Source organism: Ursus americanus, chromosome 27 (genome assembly GCF_024610735.1).
Source record: "Ursus americanus isolate L20-20 chromosome 27, mUrsAme1.1.p, whole genome shotgun sequence".
Lineage (NCBI taxonomy): Eukaryota > Metazoa > Chordata > Mammalia > Carnivora > Ursidae > Ursus > Ursus americanus.
The window spans coordinates 16,387,606-16,396,101 of record NC_142153.1 but is presented as its reverse complement, the minus strand read 5'-3'; the positions used below and the strand labels follow the sequence as shown (position 1 = coordinate 16,396,101).

Sequence of the window (8,496 nt, the reverse complement as noted above, 5' to 3'; positions counted from 1 at the left end):
GTCGTTTGCAGGCCTGTGTCCCTCACTCAAGTGTAAACACCTCGAGAGCAGAACTGTGCCTTATTCAGCTTTTTATCTCTCACCTCCCCTCAAATGTTTGCTAAACTCGAGCGAGAAAACTGACACAGGAACTCACCGTAATTTCCTGTACAGAGCTGTTAATGTTTGACCAGCGTGATCTCCTTGACCTCTGGAGAGATATTTAATTAAAGGACAGAAAGACACTCCTTCCCCCAAAGACACTAATTAGATTATTTTGTTCAAACCAAGATGCTGCTTCTGGCTCCGACTCCACCGTTTCTCAGGATCGCTAAAACCCTGGTGGCTACACACATCGTGGAATGAAAAGGAGGACCAGAAAGGACCGGCATCTGCACGAGCTTGAGATTGTCACTTCTCCTGTTCAAACCATCACCACTTCTGCCAGACTTTTCCCCAAGGAAAAGAACTTGATTACGTGACATTCCTTTGTTACAATTCAGCTGTACATTTACTGGTATGCAAAAATGCGGCCTAGAGTGGAGAATGAAAGCAGGTATTGGGGCAGCTTGTAATTTATAACCCCAGTCAAATACAACCACGTGTATCTCTGCAGGACTACTCATCAGCAATGTGAAAAAGCTTATCTCTGCGGGGCGGTGTGGGATAATTTTCTGCATTCAGTTAAAAGATACACATATTGGGGCGCCTGGGTGGCACAGTCGGTTAAGCATCCGACTTGATTTCAACTCAGGTGTTGATCTCAGGATCATGAGTTCAAGCCCTGCACTGGGCTCCACACTGGGCCCACTGGAGCCTACTTAAAAAAAAAAAAAAAAGGTATTATGTTACATAAAAAGTTATATTATTAAAAACCCAATGACTATTAAGATGCCTTAAACCTCTGTATTTAAAAATATACCTCATCTGTAACATTGTAGGTTAAAAAATACAATGGAAATACAATCGAATTTCACAGCATGTATCTTTAGGTTTAGGGACATAGAAACATTAATATGCCCCCCGTTTTTTATCCTTTCTAAGTTTCTTGAAGTGAACTTGTATTCCATTTGGTAATGGGGGTGGCGTGGGGTGGGCGTGATTAAATAGTTTGGAAGGTACTCCTCCAGATCCATTACCCCCAAGGAAGTTCTCCGCGAATGAATGGGAGCCATATTATCCAGCTCTTCCAACCACCACATATGCAGTTATTCTTGGGATGGTCTCCAGAGAGTAAGTGGCATAAACCGAAGCTCACAGTCAAACCCGAGACTGGCATGTGAGCCTGCAGGGCCCCAGGCACTGGAGGGGCACTGCTGCCCTCCAGTCTAGCTCTGAATGGCTTTAGAGGCTGCAGACTTAATCACCTGCCCCAAATCTATAGTAGCCATCAGGTGACTGCAGGTGTTCTATGCCCAAAGACTATTAAAGTCCCCAAGAACTTTTATGTGGGTTCTATCATATCAAAAATTAAAACTTAAATTTTAAAAACATTTATTCATTAAAAAAAAAAGCCATTACCTATTAAGATAAACAGGATATGTTTTGTGAAAAACAACTACCTACACCAAAACAAACCAGGAAACACACCAGTTCTACATTTTTGCAAACCTCTCTAATATCTGGTATAATAGAAGACAACTGGATTCTCGTATCTGCTTTTAATTCAGTCTATTGCAAGGTATTGTATTGGTTGTAGCATATTAAAAAGAAAGCACAGCCTCACAGGGGAGATCAGTGGTGAGTATTAATGAATAAAAGGAGTCGACATTTGGAAGATAAGCATAAAACTCAGTGAACCAATACTTTCCAAATAACCGATGTGTCATATAAAATCATGCATGAGTAGCAGATCTAACTAAAGTAGAAAATGGAATTTAACGTAACAAAACAAAAAAACTCATGGATGAAGTTTCAGATTTCACAATGCAAAAAATCTTTTGGTGGAATATAAAAATGGGATCTCTACAATTACCCATAAAAGGTATTAAAATACTCCTTCCTTCACAAGTTACCTAGTTCCAATGAGGCCATATTTTTAAAATGAATTAGATATTTTTAAAATTTGTTTTAATTTTTAATATGGTAACGTGTATCCTTCCCATTCTGACAAAAAATCATAAAAGGACTTGTAATCAAGAGCTGAGACTGAATAAAAATATTTTTTACTTCTTCATCAAGGACATTCTTAGGCGAAACTGGTTTCTTTTCTTAAACAGAGCGCGGGACCGTGAAGAATACAATGCTCATTCGCCCAGTTTGGTGCCGCTGTCTGGACACGGACGAAGGTTCTAGCAGTTGTGCCCCCCGCTACACAGTAAGAAAAATCAACTATCCTCATGAAAATAGTTTAGACCCGGAGACTCCCTGAAAGGGTCTTGGAGACCAACCAGGGGTTGGCGGACAAATACGCTGAGAACTGCTGTAGGAGAAAAGGCACCTCTTTATTTGAGGATTTACAAGTGTGTGAAAAGGAAGAAGGGAAGAAACAGGGAGCCTGCATCGAACTTTTACCAAATAAGAAATGCCTTCCTTTTAGTGAGTGAGGAGAGTACACGGCCTTAAAATAAATAAATCTACGGTAGCTGTTTCTTCTGGAATGTCCCAGTATTTAACTCTTTTATTCTGCCATTTCTCTGTAGATGTAATGAATAATTTGAGTTTACAAAACATGAAAGTTGGGGCAGTTATTTGCATTACAAAAGAATCCTGTGATTTCCAAAGAGATTTGACTTCCTGAGTTCTTAAGGCCTTTGTTTATAGCTAATCAATGATTAAACAAGAACAAATTCAAAGCAAAATGTTAATAGCCATCGCTAATCAAAGATAGGCTACCCATTAAATTGTAAATAACTGGACCAGATTAGCTAATCTACACAGTACTGTAATAACTTACCTCCCACATAAAAACAAATATATCTATATGGAAACCATTCTTACCACATTCATCACCTAATATTTTAATACTATTGTTAAATTTATTTTTAAAGAGATTTTATTTATTTATGAGAGAGCGCGAGAGAGCGAAAGTGCATGAGCAGGGGAGAGGAGCAGAGGGAGAAGTAGGCTCCCTGCTCAGCAGGGAGCCTGATATGGGACTTGTTCCCAGGAGGACCCTGGGATCATGACCTGAGCCTAAGACAGTTGCTTAACTTAACCGACTGAGCCACCCAGGCACCCTTAAATTTAGTTATTAAAAATTATCCACATTAAGCAAAAACTAGGAACGTGTGCAGGTTTGAAGAGAAGACAGAGGGAGAAGTGGGCTGTAAACACTGGTGTGATACAGTAAATGTTTGAGGTTTTTTTTTTTTTAAAGGAAAACAATAGTTTTGCTTTGTCAGAGTGGGACATATGTGGAAATAAACATTAATTAAGGTGACTTGGCTTCTAAGAGTATTTTGCTGTCCTCATTGACTGCAGTTTTGTTTCACGTTTCTGTTCCTCAGAATGTCCAGGGGCCTAAGCACCTGGTGCCCTCACACATATCCCGAGTGAGTGTGAAATTCATGGACTGATTCTTGACAATGGGCCTTTCTCTGTCATGTGAGAATCAGCCCACAAATGCCCTGCAGTGTTGGGGGGTGAGAGTATGCTCAGTGGATCACTCAATCAGTAGGAAGCCTCAATCCCCAGAAAGGAAACCACTGACAAGTTTCTGTGAACGCCACTTCTGGTAGCTTCGAACCGGCCTACAGCAAGGACAGAATCCCTCGGCAGTCCCACCAGTCCTACCACGGAGCCGCTTCAGAGGGAATGGGCACGTGATCCGACTAAGCACAATCCTGCAAGCTCAGCTTCCATACTTGGATGTCCTGGTCTCCCGTTTCCTCCTTGGGTCCCTCTCCTGACAGGTACCACTTCCCAGCGCCTCTGACCACCCAAAGACTCCCCATAGCTGCTGTACTGCACAACTTCCTTTTCACACTTGGGCTCCCCTCCCATCAAAACCCTTACCAGCAAGGACTGGTCTAAGAAAAACAGGTGAGATGATAATTTGTGTCTCTACCATCACTGGTTCCTTCTCCCGAAACTTGGTGGAAGTGGGGTGGGGTTTGGGGAGGAGGGAAGCTTCCTTCCTAGAAGCACCACATCTCCAAGGTACTTCCTAGTGGCCTTTCAAGTCATATTAATAAAAAAAAAAAAAAATTTGGGCAAGTGCATTCCTCACCACCCATTTCCTCCACCTCATAAAAGAGGTTTTATGTGTTCTACTTCTATTCCCCAGTGCGGCCCTCCTAGAGCTTAAGGAAGGAGGGTCGTCTTTAAAGCACAAGACTGCCATGCTCAACAATCTGCATTCTCTCCCCACCAGCTAATTTAGAAAAAAATCCCTGCCAGGCATTAAAGGCCCTCACCACCACACCTTCCATGTAAAGAGCCCTTAAAAAATAATGCTTTGGGTATACAGTCCTGGATGGAAAAATGGTCATGAGGTAAGTGAGAAAAGAGGACAGTGGGATCATATGTTGTAACCAAACTAAACCAAAGGTAACCTGACACATTGTTTTTTATACATATATGTATAAAAGGATAGACATGTATGTAGAAAGATATATGACAGACCATTAACAGTGGTTCTTTCTGGATGGTAGGAAATTATGTATTTTTAACCCTTTAAATTTAATTTATGGTTTCCTTCTCTAACAATACAATGGATTAAAGCATGGTCATTTTACAAAATGAAATGAAAGTATAATTTTGTAAAGAGAAGATTCAAGAAAAAAAAAAAAAAGGCTATCGGACCTATTTCTCACATGCAGATGAGCCCAGATTGTGATCATGTGGTCAACATACCTGTCTGCAAGGATGTTCCTTAAAATGGACTCAGATCTTTTAGCTCCCTAAATAACAGACCCAACATCCAGTTAGACAGTCCCTCCTATTTCTGTTTAGCTTTCAAACAATTGCAGGACTAGGTCTTTCAATCCCATCCTTTATATAAGGAGCAGGTAAGGTTTTCTGATCTGTGTGAAAAATTTTCTGCAGATTGCTCATCAGCCTTTTGGGACTTTACAAAGAGGGACCACCTAGAGAACACACTGTCTACTTAACTGTTAATGGTAGTTATATATGCTGGTTTCATACTATCACTGTTTCAGGAGGACTGTGCAGATGAAGTCTTGGGATCTGAAACAATGTAAAACAGAGCTGTATTATTGCCTGTTTCCATTCGTGCTCATTTCCATTTCCAACTGAATGATGTGAAACCTGTGAGTAAACTGCCTGCATGTCCTCCAAGTATAAATCAAAGAAGTCAATATCCTCACCTTTGCTGATGATACAATTATTCATTAAATTAAAATACCCGAACTGTTGAAAGTGGGCACTTGTATTTTCTGCAACAACTCAATACTTATACCAAAACTAAATAAAAACCATCAGTAGTTCAATTTGCTCAACTATGTAAGAATACATTTTATAGTTAATGCATCCTGGCCATCAAAATCCGATGCTTTACAGTTATATGGAAGCTTGACTTTCATTGAGTGGCGACCTGCCCCGAAATCTTTTTCTCATAATCTCATACAGGCCTCTGGGGTCTCTAATAAGACCATCTTTAGAGGCTTAAATGAGTTCTTTTTTTTTTTTTTTTTTTTAGAGAGAGCATGGGTAAGGGGGCAGGGGGAGGAGAGGGTGAGAGAGAATCCCAAGTAGGCCCCACACTCAGTGCGGAGCCCAACTCTGGGCTCGATCTCATGACCCTGAGATCATGACCTGAGCTGCAATCGAGTCAGATGCTTAGCCGGCTGAGCCACCTAGGTGCCCCTCTGTATTTTAATTTCTTTTTAAAAGTTTATTTATTTATTTATTTACTTGTCAGAGAGAGAGAAAGTGCACAAGCAAGGGGAGTGGCACGCAGAGGGAGAAGCAGGCTCCCCGCTGCGCAGGGAGCCCGATGCGGGACTCGATCCCAGGACCCTGGGATCATGACCTGAGCCGAAGGCAGCCCCTTAACTGACTGAGCCACTCAGGTGTCCCTCTGTATTGTATTTTAAAGAAATATTTGAATTAGTTACTGACACTTGAAAATAAGGAAACTTCAATTCATTCATTCATCCTTCAGTAGGCTCCACGCCCAGTGTAGAGCCCAGTGTGGGGCTTGAACTAATGACCCTGAGCTGAAAGCAAGAGCTTAACCCACTGAGCCACACAGGTGCCCCAAGGCTTGAGTGAGTTTAAAGCACCTTCTAATGAATACCTTAAAAGCAACTATAGCCAAAAGCACCTGTGGTCTCTAAGTTAGGAATTTGGTGCAGTGTGATCAGCAATTAGGCCTAAAATGAGCTGTGTGACTTTGGGGAAGTTACTCACACATGTTTTAGTCTTCTTGACTAGAAAATAGGTATTTTACACAGTACTTAAGGATTAGAACAGTAGCTCAATAAATAGCTGTTTCCTTTCTTCCTGTCTATTTAATAAAATCTCACAGTTCATTCAATCGACCACCTGAATTCCAGCAGCCCAGGAGCTGCCTGTGCTCACTTGGGTCATTAGGTAATCTGCCAGTGGTCTACCACCACTCCTCCTGCTCTAATTCTAGCAAGGAATCTGTGTCACTATGAATTGGTACCCTATAGCAAAGGCAACACAGAGGCTGGGGCATAGGATTCTGAGAGCCCAGATATTGTTTTTGGCCCTACAGGTCATTTAATCTCACTGGACATCAGAATTTTATCTTAGGGGTGCCTGGGTGGCTCAGTCGGTTAAGTGACTGCCTTTGGCTCAGGTCATGATTCCAGGGTGCTGGGATCGAGTCCCACATCAGGCTCCCTGTTCAGCGGCGGGCCTGCTTCTCCGTCTTCCTCTGCCATTCCCCCTGCCTTGCTCTCCTGCTCTTTGTCGAATAAGTAAAATCTTAAAATAAAAACAAGAATTTTATCTTAAAGGTAGAGGGATAAGTTAAATGATTCTGAAATTTAAAAACTGGATAGAGAGACATTTTTTTATTACATGCATACTTAAAGTTGTGGAAGGATAGACACCAAAATGTTAATGGTAGTTATCACTGGTAGAATTTGGTGACTTTTATGTTCTTCTTTATATTTTTCTGGACTGCTTGAAATTTTTTTCCTCTTGAGAAGCAAGTACAATTTCTATCAGAGAAAACAAACTATTTGCATTATGTAATATGAAACACAAAAATCCAAGGAAGTTGCTTTTCATAGCAAAACAGTCTTGCTCTCGTCCCCACAGAACACCTGCAACTTTGTCTTTGCCTTGCCTTCCCCTAACCAGCTTGATCAGGTCTTCATCAGACCCAGTTGCTGGCGTTCTAAATAACCCCACTCGAGGAGAGCAGGTCCGGGATACACAGTACCTGCTACCGGCTGGCATCTGCGCATTTCTGAGCAGAACTGGGGACCAGACGGACACCCTCAGTCTTTCCAATGACACACGCTGTGTATGCTTCCTTGAAAATGGCAGGTACCCTAACTCTCTTCCATGGGCACATGGAGCTTCAGATCAGGCCCTGAATGGCCCCATCCCACAGAGGTGAAAGTTAACAGATTTCATGCTTGCAGAGTGTTGTCCCTAGGAGGGCCCTTGCTAGGCACGCAGGCAGTTCTCTGAACTTTCAGAGGATCTTTTCAGACATGAGACAGAAAACGCACATCTACACAGCCAGGGTCAATACTGGATAAATGGGAAATTCCAGTGGTATGGCAGGAAAACAAGGAAGTGACCTGATTATTCACCAAGGGGTTATGTGCTTACCAGGTATTTAATAAGAGTATTAATTTAATAGAGCATGCTTTGTTTTGGGGGGACGGGAGTGGGGAATGGGTACAAGGCTGGGGAGAAGAGTGTGTGAGCAGTAGGAGAATTTAACTTTACAATTCCTTGCTCTGCTGGGCATTCTCAAACCTGACTGTGCATCAGAAACACCGAAAAAGCTTTTAAAAATACAGAGCATGAGTCCTAGACCAGACCTACAGAATCAAAATCCCTGGGGTTGGACTACAGGAATTTGAATTACTGCAAAGTTCTAAAGCCTTCTGATATTTGCTCCACAAAATTTGATCTGAATGGGTAAAATCTGTTTATTCTGAGTAAAAGCTCTGTAAGTGTTCGCACTATTATAACATGGTATGTCACAAGCAGCGTGAACAGATCAAGAGCATTGAGTCAACTAAATTCCCTGCGTATTATGACAAAACTTATTGAAGTAGACACTCTTTTTTTTTTTTTTTAAAGATTTTATTTATTTATTTGACAGAGATAGAGACGGCCAGCGAGAGAGGGAACACAAGCAGGGGGAGTGGGAGAGGAAGAAGCAGGCTCATAGCGGAGGAGCCTGATGTGGGGCTCGATCCCATAACGCTGGGATCACGCCCTGAGCCGAAGGCAGACGCTTACCCGCTGCGCCACCCAGGCGCCCCGAAGTAGACACTCTTAATACGTGCATTTTATCGTTTCCTTATCATACCTCAGTAACACTGAAAAATTTTAAACACTGTAAATTTTTAAACTTCCAAATGAAAAAGCATAAAATAAAATCTGTAGTATCTTAAC

At 41.8% G+C, this 8,496-nt stretch overlaps 1 protein-coding gene across 12 annotated transcripts in view; it reads right to left on the bottom strand.

Annotated features, from left to right (window-relative positions):
* The window catches only part of RBPMS (RNA binding protein, mRNA processing factor), a 183,035-nt gene that overhangs the window by 64,735 nt on the left and 109,804 nt on the right, over positions 1-8,496 (bottom strand). The gene's annotated exons all lie outside the window — the stretch shown is intronic.